Source organism: Syngnathus scovelli, chromosome 4, assembly GCF_024217435.2.
Source record: "Syngnathus scovelli strain Florida chromosome 4, RoL_Ssco_1.2, whole genome shotgun sequence".
Lineage (NCBI taxonomy): Eukaryota > Metazoa > Chordata > Actinopteri > Syngnathiformes > Syngnathidae > Syngnathus > Syngnathus scovelli.
In genome coordinates, this window is record NC_090850.1 from 6,061,015 (window position 1) to 6,073,898 (window position 12,884).

Genomic DNA, 12,884 nt, shown 5'->3' on the forward strand with positions numbered 1-12,884 from the left:
GACCTCACCTCTCAAGTGACCTCTTCAAATAGCTTAAGTCCCTGCGAGCATTTTTTACGTCTAATAGACGTTTATTAGACGTCTATATGCTACCCAGATGTCTCGGCTAAAACACGTCTAAAAATGCTCTAAAAGTGTAATAAATATAGACGTTTATGCCGTAGACGTCTATAGCATAGACGGCTACGGCATAGACGTCTATTAGACGTCTATTAGACGTCTATATGTGAAAGTTTTTTAGATGTCTACGGGATAGATGTTTATTAGACCGCTATTAGACGGCTATATTTGAAAGTTTTTTAGACGTTTATTGAGTAAACGTTCGAATGATGGCTAATAGTTATTAGCGCAATGAGGCACCAATCGCGCCAATAGCTAGGGATCATTTGAACATCTAGACGGCTATTCAACATTGGGGTTCTCTTCAATACATTTAACCTGTGGTCCTTACCTTTGTGTAGTAACTACACTGTAAGGTACACTGTAGTTCCAGAATGTTGTGAAAATGCATTTGATTAGTGATAGTCTAGGGCAGGGATGGACAAACTTTTTGACTGGCGGGCCAAATTTAGTTCTAAATTTAGACCGGGGGGCCGGACCAGGAGCAGATGGATGTAGTGTTTGTGTGAAGTAATAGAAATGACATGTAAAGGTCATTGCATAAAAGGTTTGTACTTTTAGTAGGTAACAAAGCATGGATATTCAAAACAGTTTTTTTGAAAACAAATGCATTTAATAACAGCATTAAAAAAATATTTCACCAAACTATCAGTGATTCTCATTATATACACGACACTGTTATTATGAATAATAGTTCTCAACACTTCAGCGCCTGCAGGTCAGATTTATGAAATATGTTTATCTAATGAGGCGAAATCACATCAAACAGCAAACATTCTGACCAAATACATCATCTTGAAGAATCGGTGAAAGAATACATCTAAATAAAGTAATAAAGAAATCAAGAGTATTGTTGGCCTCCTTTTTTTGCAAGTTCGTCATGGTCTGCAGTAAAATTTGTTGTGGTAATTCTTACGATAGAGCCGAGGTGTCGGTCCATTAACCTAGATCTGGGACGGGCTTTGTTGACGTTCATGTGGCTGAACGTCGACTCACACACGTAGGTTGAGCCAAATTGTCTACTCTTTTTTTAAACATTCGGCACTCAGTGTCCACCTTTCTTTTCCTCGGGCCACTCATTTTAATGGAAGGATTCCGGAGGAAGGTTTGTGGGTGGCATTAGCGTAAAACTGTATCTGAAGGCTTAGCGCGCGAATTACGAGAATGCTGACGTCACAGCCCACACTCGAAATTCGGCACTGATGGAAATAGAGCGCAGAGTGCGCCGGGTCCATACTACTTAGTACGTACACACACTTGTGAGTGTGCACTGAGCTTTCTGACACGGCTTTCGGGAGTAAATGCATGGGTGGGCGCTTCCCCATCTCTTGGGGAAACATAGTAATTGCAGGGAAAATGACCCCAAAAAAAGTTTAATACAATTTATTCAAGTTTGGCAGGCTGGATTAAACGGCCCCTTGGGCCAGATGTGGCCTGCGGGCCGTAGTTTGCCCATGTCTGGTCTAGGGTGTGAACATTTATTTTTTTTAATATAAAATAGGTTTCAGTAACAGTTATACTTGTTAGCTGCAGATATAAATACACCTTTTGATGTTAAAATTAACCAAAACGATAGTTGAATCTAAATAAAACCATTTTCCAAACATTATCCAACTATCACAAATACAAATTTTATTTTTAAATCATGTTTAAAAATGTAAAAATACACATACAATATTAAAAATGGGGGCTAAAACTACTAAATTACAATATAAATATATACATATTCTATGTAGGACGTATCAGATAAAAGAACCAGCTCGACGAAACACAAGGAGAAAACAATATAAACATCACTCTTGTGGGCTTTTGATAGCCCCCTTTGCTCCTCAGCGCTGGAGCCTGTTTCAATTTTAAAGCCATTGCAGTCCTTGTTTCATCATCCGTGGCCTCTGTGCGTGTCACCAACAGCTTCTACAAAGATAAACTTGATGGACATCAGGCACCACCCATTGTAGACTTTGGGATTACTCTGTAAAAGAAATATGAACATGGGAAAAAAAAACCCTACCTGCAAAATAGTTTTTCCTTGATGTATGTCATGTCAGTCGCACATTTCGAACATAAAGCAATCGGACAGGAACGAGCAGACAAGTTTTTTTTATTTACCATTTGTCTTCTTGTGCGCCCTCTTTGCACAAGTTTCACCACCACGCATATTGTCATTTGTGTAAAACCTACAACAGAAAAAAAAATGTCAACATTGAGAGCAGCAACCGCATTGTAAGCCTTCACTGTTAGGGTTTACAGATTATCTTGATCGTATGATTATGTTGGAATGTAGACTAGAATTAACTTTGCTTAAACCTTTTACCTTTCCTTGACTCTGAAAAGTTTAACCATTCAGTTGTTGAAACTTTCCGAATGGTGTGGAAACATTCTTGCTTAGTTAGTCATCTAAAATGCTCCACTAGTTTCTGTTTCCACGACCTTGTAAAACAATGAGCTGGGACCCTCCGCACTGATTAACCAGTTGCTGAGGTGACCACTAAACATGTCCAATGTCACCCCCACCCTGCTTTCTCTCAATAAATACTCTCTTGCAAGAATCCAAAGTCAGACCTCATTCGATCATCGCTGTACGCACAGCGACGAATGACTCTCCACTTGCAAGTGCTTAAAAAGGGCATACTGTCTCCCGTGTGGTTTTTGCAAAAATAAGTTATAGTGAGCACCACTCTAACATTTACTGTTGTCTTTTCTAATCCACAGTACAGATGTCAAACTAATAATACCTGTCCATGGTTTTGGAAACATACAGGTCTTCAAATCAGCCCCTCCAACACAAGACTGCTTTGCAATCTGTATACAAGGCATTATGAACAGTGTCTCAGAAGAATGGAATTAAAAGTAGACAAAATTGAATTGAGGACTTTTTTTCTTGTAAATCAAGCAAAAAAATAAAGTCAGTAACTTTGACAGTACACCAATTAAACCAAATGGAACCCTACAGGTTCCATTTATAAGCTATCAAGTGTGAAGGGGGGATCACAACATCCAAAATTTTGACTAACCAATTCCAAGCTTAATCATTCTGTCATTCATTCTTGCATCCTGTTTGTCATTTATTTCCTTGATTATCAAGTCAAAGGTCTCCAGCTAAATCATGGGCAACAGAGCACTCTCCGCGTCAAATTATGAATGAGAGTTGAGGCTCCTCAGCCCATGGATTGCCAGAAAGGGCTCCATGATGACCTTCAGATACTCTGAGAATGAAGAGAAATAGAAATAAAATACTCACTTAAATTACTGCAACTATGACCTCTTGAATGACTAATGTCTACAAATAAAACTCTTTTCCCTGTGATGGGCGTTTCACACTCACTTCCTAGTGAGTCTTTGAATGTGGTGCAATTTAATTTGGCTGTTGTATTTATTTTAAAATAGTACTGATAAAATTGCTTGTTCTACAAGTTGTTGTCCAAATGATGAAAATGTACATGGTAACCCTGGGTTTTATTTTGCACTTTGACATTTGAAAGTCAAGGTAATGACGTCATGAATGCAAGTTCCATATTGAAGATTGCAATTCCGACATACTTTTTGCATATGCTCGACAGTAGCTAAAGCATACATAAGTATATTCAAACCACCAATAACAGATTAATTTCCAAAGATAACACAAGGCAGTTGTGATTACTTCCACAATCAAGAATAAGTCAAAAATCAATCTGTACCTTGTGGAGTCCGGTCAGTTTTTAATACAGATGCTCCTCTTTTCTCCAGGCTTGGAGTCTGAAAAAGAGGGAAAGGGAATAAAGAACATGTCTGATTTGACAAATCAGCCATTAACCGCTGTTAATCACATAACACAGCACAATTTTAACTTTTGAAGTGATTTGCCTTGCAGTTCCAAGCCCTCTTGAGTGCAAAACAAAGTTAGGTGCACATTCAAGATTCAAGATTTTTTTACTGGCCATTTTAATGACATCATATGATGAAGGCCTACCTTTTTACATGCCACTCCTTGAGCTAAATCTGGAGCCACAAATCACTACATGGGTAAAAAAGGGAAATTACATCTTTGCCATGCCATCAGAAAATCTCAAATTTGCGAATAACCCCAAACAACACGCTCACTCCAACTACTCACAAAAGTAGTTTATATGGGTCACTTCATACGTTTCAAGCAACATAAAATGCCTTGCATTAAAAACTAAGATGAATAAGTTTTAACCACATTTAAAAAGTAAAGGATGTTAACTTGACCAAACCACCCCCCAACAAACACATACAAACAAACCACTTGCAAAAACATTCTTGAAACATACAGAGCATGCTCTGTTCAAAATTATTACGTACCTCAAAGCAGCCCTTTTTTGTTTTGTAGAAAAGTAAGTTGTTTTGTTCTTTTTCTTTAGCTGCGTCGACTGTTTCCAATTTGATGAAACTCGAAGAAAAGTACCCACTACTTCAAAGTCAAAGTCAGCTTTATTGTCAATTTCTCCACATGCCAAAGACACACAAAGAAACTGAAATTTCGTTCCTCGCTATCCCACGGTGACAAGACATGGACCACAATAGACAATCAAGTAAACAAGTAAACAACAGCGTGCTGAATAAATAATGAATAAATAACACATCAAATAAATAAAGAAGAGGAGCAAAAAAGGAGCAAGTGAGCGTACAGCAGACATTCCAGAAAATAGCGCAACAGCGCCGCACGCTACGCAGAAGGGGGCAGCGAGTTCAGGGTCCTAACAGCCTGGAGAAAGAAGCTGTTGGCGAGTCTGGTGGTGCGGGAGCACAGGCTCCTGTACCACTTCCCAGAGGGCAGAAGGTCAAACAAAGAGTGAGCCGGGTGACTCGCATCACTCGCAATCATGGTTGCCTTGCGGGCGAGATGAGAGGTGTAAATGTCCTTCAGGGAGGGGAGTGAAGCACCAATAATCTTACCAGCCGTATTCACTATGCGCTGCAGGGCCTTCAAGTTCTGTTCAGTGCAGCTACCACCCCAGACAGCAATGCAACTGGTGAGGACGCTCTCAGTGATGCCACGGTAGAATGTAGACAGGACTGCCTGAGGAGCACATGCACGCCTGAGCTTCCGCAGGAAGTACAGGCGGCACTGAGCTTTCTTTGCCAGTGATGAGGTGTTTGCGGACCAGGAGAGGTCCTCACTGATCTGCACCCCCAGGAACTTGGTGCAGCTCACCCTCTCCACCACAGCACCGTCGATGATCAGCGGCAGGTGTTTTGTGTGACCCTTCCGGAAGTCAACAATGATTTCCTTGGTCTTGTTTACGTTCAGCAGGAGGTTGTTGTCCCTGCACCACGTGGTCAGAAGGTCAACTTCCGACCTGTACCGAGTCTCGTCGCCCTTCGTGATGAGACCCACCAGAGTCGTGTCGTCAGCAAACTTCACTATGCGGTTGTCGCTGTAGGTCGCAGTGCAGTCATGCGTCAGTAGGGTGAAGAGCAATGGACTGAGCACGCAGCCCTGGGGGGCCCCCGTGCTCAGCGTGATGCTGGCGGAGATTTTGTCGCCAACACACACCACCTGAGGCCTCTGACAGAGGAAGTCCAGTAGCCAGTTGCAGAGGGAGGTACTGAGGCCCAGCTCGTCGAGTTTGCAGATGAGTCACTGCGGCACAATGGTGTTGAAGGCAGAGCTGAAGTCCACAAACAGCAATCTCACATATGAGTCCTTTCTCTCCAGGTGGGTGAGGGCCGAGTGGAGGGCAGAGCAGATGGCATCCTCAGAGGACCGTTTGGCACGGTACGCAAACTGGAAAGGGTCAAAGGTGGGGGGAAGAACGGATTTGATGTGCTCCATGACAAGCCGCTCAAAGCACTTCATGATGATGGGCGTCAGTGCCACGGGGCGGTAGTCATTGAAGCAGGACGGTGCAGGTTTCTTCGGCACAGGAACGATGGTGGCAGCCTTGAAACACGAGGGGACGATGGCCTGCTGCAGGGAAACGTTAAAGATGTCCGTGAAGACACCCGACAGCTCCCCAGCGCAGTCCTTCAGCGCTCGACCCGGGATGTTGTCAGGGCCCGCTGCCTTACGGGTGTCAATAACGGCAAGCGCCCTCCTCACTCCGTCGGCAGAGAGGCGCAGGGGCTGCTCGTGTGGGGGGGGAGTGGTCTTCAGCGGGCAAGTGCTGTTCTGGGCGTCGAAGCGAGCAAAGAAGCGGTTAAGATCGTTCAGCAGACGGACGTCGCCCTCACAGCTCCTCGGCGCGGGCTTGTAGTCTGTGATGGTCTGAATGCCCTGCCAAAGGCTCCGTGTGTTCTTGCTGTCCTTGAAGTGGGTGGAGACCTTGCACGAGAACGCCTTTTTCGCTTCTTTGATGCCCCGGGACAGTTCGGCCCTCGCTGTCCTCAAGCCAGCCTCATCCCCCGCTCTGAAAGCCTTGTCCTTGGCCCTCAGCAGTCTGAGGACAGCCCCTGTCAGCCACGGCTTCCAGTTTGCGCGAGTGACGACGGATTTTGAGCGAGTCACATCATCGATACACTTCGCGATGTAAGAGGAAACAGATTCAGTATACTCCTCTATGTCCGTCCGATCGTTGTAGGTGGCCGCCTGCTTAAACAAGTCCCAGTCAGTGGTGTCGAAGTGCATCGGAGGCACCCTCAGGCCACACCCGAACCCGCCTCCGAACCGGCCTGGATGCCTTTACCAATTGCCTGTATGCGGGCAAAAGCAAAACGGTGAGATGGTCAGAAAGCCCAAGATGGGGGAGGGGGGTGGCTTTGAAAGCTCTCTTATGCGCAGAGTAGACTAGGTCCAGGAAGCTGTCTCCACGTGTTGGAAAAGTAACATGCTGGTGAAGCCTCGGGAAAACAGACTTCAGGTTGACATGATTAAAGTCTCCAGCGAAGATGGTGAAACCGTCAGGGTGCGCTGTCTGTTGTTCACTGACAGCCTGGTACAGTTCACCAAGCACCGCGATCCTGTCGCCTTCGATGTTGGAAGGCGGGATGTACACCGCGACTAGCAGAATCGCGGTAAATTCCCTCGGCAGGTAAAAAGGACGGCACATGATGATCACAAACTCCGCAAGTGGCGAGCAGTGCTTACATACCACCACAGAGTCCCGGCACCATTCTTCTCGGATGTAGACGCATATTCCACCTCCTCGCGACTTTCCCCCTCGTACAATGGCACGGTCCGCCCGATAGCACACTAGCCGCCCCAGACGCACGGCAGAGTCCGGAATGTTGTCAGTCAACCAGGTCTCGGTGAACACGAGCACACAGCAGTTCCGCACCGACCGTAGACCTCAGCAGGCGAATGTAGTCCATTTTGTTGTCCAGCGATCGAACATTCGCCAGAAGAATGGAAGGCACCGGCGGGCAAGCTGGGTTGGCCGCCAGCCTGGCCCGGATGCCTCCGCGCTTGCCCCTCTTCTGCCTCCTCGCACACTGTTTCCGACGGCTCCCAACCGGGGGAGGAATAGCGGGCGAGGTCGGCGACGTTTCAGGACGTAGCAGTCCGAGCGCCTTTAATGTCGCCGCTTCAAAGTCCAGAACGCCACAAAACCCACTTCTACCGATGTCGAGCAGAACCTGCCTGCTGTACTTGTAGCACAATATAGCACGACGAGACGAACACATAAGACTGTCGGACGAACACTCATTAAACGAACAAATCACCGTACTGACGGGACAGAGAGTGGCTTCTTCTCGTTTTTTTTTTTACGGTGGTGCACAATTTATGCACGTGTCTGCCCCTAGCGTTTCGTACGAAGTAATACAACAACACCTCCCATGGATCATGGGTTGTTTAAAACAAAGCAATACAACTTCTGTACATTATTGGTACAACTTATAGCTGGTTTAGGGTTTAATATTTCATATTCTATGGTTGGGACAAGTGGTATAGAAAATGGATGGAGGATGGAATGATGGCTGGCTGGATGGAAGGATGATGGATGGATGGACGGATGGATGGATGGATGGATGGATGGATGGATTTAATATTGGTTATAGAAAAAAACTCACTTCACACAGATCAATGCGTGTTTAAAACAAAGCATTGCATCTTCTGTACATTAAGTATTCAACTTGCAGAATAGTTTTAAGTTTAATATTTCATATTTGATGTATGTAATTTTGTCGTCTATTTTAGGTCTTTGTGTAGACCTAAAATAAATGTCTATTTATTCTATAGACCTAAAATAGACATCTAAATTAAGTCTATGTGTAGACCTAATATAGACGTCTAAATTAGGTCTACACATAGATCGCCGATCAGGTTACAGAAATAACCACATGTCATGGCTAAATTCCCCCCTGAGGACCGTGCAAGCAGCATCAAAGACCTGGACTTTACCACTGACAACATTCCCATACAGCGTAGCCTGGGAATCAGCTGAAACATAGTCACAGACACATTCACCTTTAAAGTGCAGAGTGTCGACAAGCCCTACACATGCAGAGTTCTCAACCATAAAAGGTATCTTTGACCCACTCGGCTTTCTCTCATCAGTCACCATACAAGGGAGATCATTGCTGAGAGGGCTAACCATGGAAATGGTGTGTGGGACTCACCATTACCTGAACACCCCCAAGCAAAGTGGGAGAGATGGAAGTCCTCCCTACAATGCCTCCAAGACATACAGATTCCCCGCTGCTACACATCTCTCCCCACCTCTGCAGCAAAATCGAGAGAGTTGTGTGTGTTCGCGGATGCGTCAACCAAAGCAATTGCAGCGGTTGCCTACCTGAAGGTGACCGACGAAGATGGACACTCTGAAATTGGATTTGTGCTTGGGAAAGCAAAGCTGACACCTTTGAAAGATACTACAATCCCCAGACTCGAACTCTGTGCAGCCATCCTTGGTGTCGAGATAACTGAGACTGTAGTGAGTAGCATGGACCTGCACATGAACTCTTGTCACTTCCTATTCAGACAGCAAAGTTGTGTTAGGTTACATCAACAATGAACAGAGAAAATATAGACTGAGAGGGAAGAGATGGGATCGCAGGGTTTAAATAGGACGCCTAACGAGCAGCTGGCAGGTGTGGGTGATTCAGTTGATTACCTGGTGAGCAGGCGTGTAACAGCACCGAGGGCAGGCATGTTTAGGCATGCCAAATCCGGCCCTCTGTCAGATTTCATACGGCCCGCAGCTTCGGTCTTATAATGTATAATTCATGGCCTGCCTGCACTGTCAAACTGAATAAAAAAATCATGAAACTTGAAACTATAATTCCTCCTATTGCCAAAAGGTGGAAGCACCACCCCTCTCCGCTCATTTTTGCCATGGCGACTGCAAAGAAAACAAGAAAAGTTGATATTGAGGACCGTTGCTTTCTGGAGAAATGGGAATTACAATACTTCTTCACTGAAAATCAAGGCAATTGTGTTTGTCTAATTTCAAAAGAGTTGGTGGCCTTGTTTAAGGATTTCAACCTAAAGAGACACTATCAAACTAAACATGCTAACACGTACGACAAGCTAACAGGGAGTGACCGCGCAGATTAAGTGAAGCAGCTCCAAGCTGAACTGGCATCAAAGTAAATATTACTTAATATTAAATATTATGAAGTGGCCATATTAATACTGTTGATGTTATGAACCTGTAGACGTGACACAAACTACCATATTTTTCGGACTAAAAGTCGCTCCGGAATATAGGTCGCATTAGCCATAAAATGCACAATAACGTGAAAAAAAACATATATAAGTCGCTCCGGAGTATAAGTCGCATTTTGAGGGAAATTTATTTGACAAAATCCAACACCAAGAACAGACATGAACGAACAACAACAGGCTAAACGATAGGTATGCTAACGTGACATAAACACAAACGAAGAGCTGAGAACGGGCCTGACGTAACATTCAGAGTTGTTCAAATAACTATTACATAAATAACACGTTTATAAAACCATCTGTGTCACTCCAATTAAATTAAATCAAATCAATTCTATCGTCTTTTATGTCAACAATGCTGGCCGGGTGCACGCAAGCTGACAGCGCATGCACTTCAAAATATTCCACAGGCCCACATAACGATATATAATTATATATCAAATAACTATATAAGCAATAATAATATCAAACCATCTGTGTCACTCCAAACCATTAAATCCATCGATCAAATTCCTCATCCTTTGTCAACAACGCCGCGCGTGCACCCTGACGTCAGCCTCGTCGTTATTCCACAGATCTAGTATATCAAGTTAACAAAGTACAAGGAAAGACGAGGGTTTGGTAAACGGCTCTTTATTTAACAAAACAAGAGTTCAACGACCTAACAACTACTGAACTGTAACAATAAAAATATATACAAGTTGCTACATGAAATAAAAAATATCTAATAACTATAACATAAATAATTGTACTAAGTTCATTTTGTTTTTCCTTATTTAATCACTTCACAGGTTTCTTTTATATCAAACAAATGGTTTTAGGTTATTCACCTGACATGTTTCGGCGGTTTCTTCCGCCTTCATCAGAGTGTCACAGATGTGATGGTGACGCGTCTTTATCAGCTGATCGATCGACGAAGGCGCGGCTCACCTGTCAGATTTGACAGGTGAGCCACGCCCTCCGCTGTCCATTCACCTCTCCAGAATGCTGTTCCAGGTTTGAGAGAGCATATAGGCTCCCTCATCCCTGTTGATGGTTCTCGGGCCCCGCTTGCGGATCTCGATAGCCTCCCTGATCCAACGCTGATGTTTATTTTAGAGGTAGTCATCTTCGTCATCCCGTGGTCGAGTCTTTGTCCTTTATGTAAACAACCGCTGCACCGCGCTGCTGACGTCACTTGAAATTCAAATTACAGTAATCCCTTGCCACATCGCGGTTCGTTTATCGCGGTTTCACTTTTTTTTATTTGGAAAATTTGTGAAAAAAATCACATATAAGTCGCTCCTCAGTATAAGTCGCCCCCCCACCCAAACTAACAAACCACGACTTATAGTCCAAAAAATACAGTATTACTTTCTGAAAGATATCGTAAATGACAAGAGCAAAATTCACTTGTTTTAATAATAACAGACAACTGTGCATTACTTATAACTCCTGTATAAAATGTTCATGAGGCAAAAATAATTTTAAACTCATGTAAATTTAAGGTATTTCATACAATTTGTTCAATGTTATCTGACTCTTCAGATATTAATGAAAGGCAGAATTTGTGTTTTTAGCGTTGTTCACATCTGCCTGAGTGGCTTATTGTCACGTCTCGTCCCCAACTGCTCCACTATGTGTCTGTTGTCTTGGTTTCTGTCTGTGTGCTCGCCCCTCCCCTCCTGTGTGCCCATGATCAGTGTGATTATTCCCACCTGCCTTTCGGTACCTGTCGTGTATATAAGTCCTGTCTGCCCCTCACTCCCTGTCGGATCACTGGTTGCTGTCGTGTCGTCTTCATGTCCTTTTGGTTCCTGTCGGTTTCAAGTATGTTTTGGTTGGGAAGTCATTTTGTTTTGTTAAGTCATGTCAGTTTACCGAGTCTGTATTTTGAGTTCCGCCAATAAACCCTGGTCCAAGCTGCACTTGGTCGTCCTGCTCCATGCTCCACCCGACCGTGACACTTATATTTGATTATTTTGTCATTTAAAAAATAATGACGATTGGGACAATGAAATTTGTTTTATAACAATGTGTATTTGCATGAAATTTTTGTAGTTAAAACATGTCCCAAAAAACTATTGGCCCCCGGGGCCCTTTACTTTATCAAATCTGGCCCTCCTTGCAAAATGTTTGGACACCCCTGATGTAAGCAATAGAATGCAACGCATAAGACAAGCAACTTCACCCCAACAGTGGAAGTACGTCCCCTCAAAGCTCAACCCAGCAGACCACGGCTCCAGATCCGTCGCTGCTACATCACTGAGACACCAATTGGCTGACTGGACCTGCCTTCCTGTCTGGTAAGCCTCCAGCTGATCACCAGTCACAGTATGACCTAGTTCAGTGTTTCCCAACCAGTGTGCCGCGGCACACCGGTGTCACGTGAGAGATGTTCCGTGGGAAATTGTCCAACATTAAATACCGAGCGAATTGTAAACAGGATTACCAAACCACAGGTCAGTTTCCGCAAGGCTAATCGTGCATGCGTGGCAAATCGGAGAATTTTGAGATTTCATGTTGTGGCATCGGCACATACTCAATTTATGTGTGTGTTGCTGTTAGTGTTGGCTCGTGAGTGAACGATTCGTTCAAAAAAGGTTGGGAAACACTGACCTAGTTGATCCAGAGTCAGACTCTGAACTCAGACTTGAGGTCACAGTGTTAGTCACTGAAACCACACAGTCTAGCTTAGGAACACGGCGCTTCGAGCGTTTCTCAAAGTGGACTTCTGTGCTTAGAGCGGTGGCAGTTCTGATTCACATGTCACATTGTTTCAGGCAAACAGACAAAAACAGCACATACAGAAGGTGGCATAACTGTAAGGAAGCAATCATATAAGAAAACCTAGAAAGAGCAAAGAAATTGCTGAACAAAAACATGCAACAAGAATGATATACTCTTGAGGTCAACATTCAGAGTGAGACAGACATTCCTACAAAGAGCAACATTGCAAACATTTCATTTCAGCTGTGGACTTCTCAGAGTGGGCAGACACATCACACAGTCCGGCCTTGAGATAAACCGCACCAATCCCCTCATTATCCCAGCCCAGCACCACCTAACGACTTTCCTTGTGCGCCACCACCATGAGCAGGTTCAACATCAGGACAGGCACTTCACAGACGGAGCCATCAGGGACGCTGGACTGTGGCTGGTGGGTGGAAAGAGGTGCATCAGAGGTTCCGGTGTATCACCTCCAGGAGACTGCACGGCAAAAGAGAACATCAGCTGATGG

At 44.3% G+C, this 12,884-nt stretch overlaps 1 long non-coding RNA gene across 3 annotated transcripts; it reads right to left on the reverse strand.

The window, feature by feature from the left end:
- Window positions 1-1,726: 1,726 nt before the first annotated feature.
- LOC125967793 (uncharacterized) lies at window positions 1,727-9,685 on the reverse strand. Of its 3 annotated transcripts, none has more exons than XR_011086696.1 (5): window positions 8,793-9,685; window positions 3,798-3,855; window positions 2,856-2,922; window positions 2,230-2,297; window positions 1,727-2,092 (listed from the first exon to the last, which is right to left on the reverse strand). It is a non-coding gene; the product is annotated as an uncharacterized lncRNA (long non-coding RNA). The 3 variants fall into 3 exon arrangements; XR_011086697.1 differs by lacking the exon at window positions 8,793-9,685 and adding an exon at window positions 4,070-4,997; XR_011086695.1 differs by lacking the exon at window positions 8,793-9,685 and having other exon boundaries at window positions 3,798-4,997.
- Between the last annotated feature and the right edge of the window lie 3,199 nt (window positions 9,686-12,884).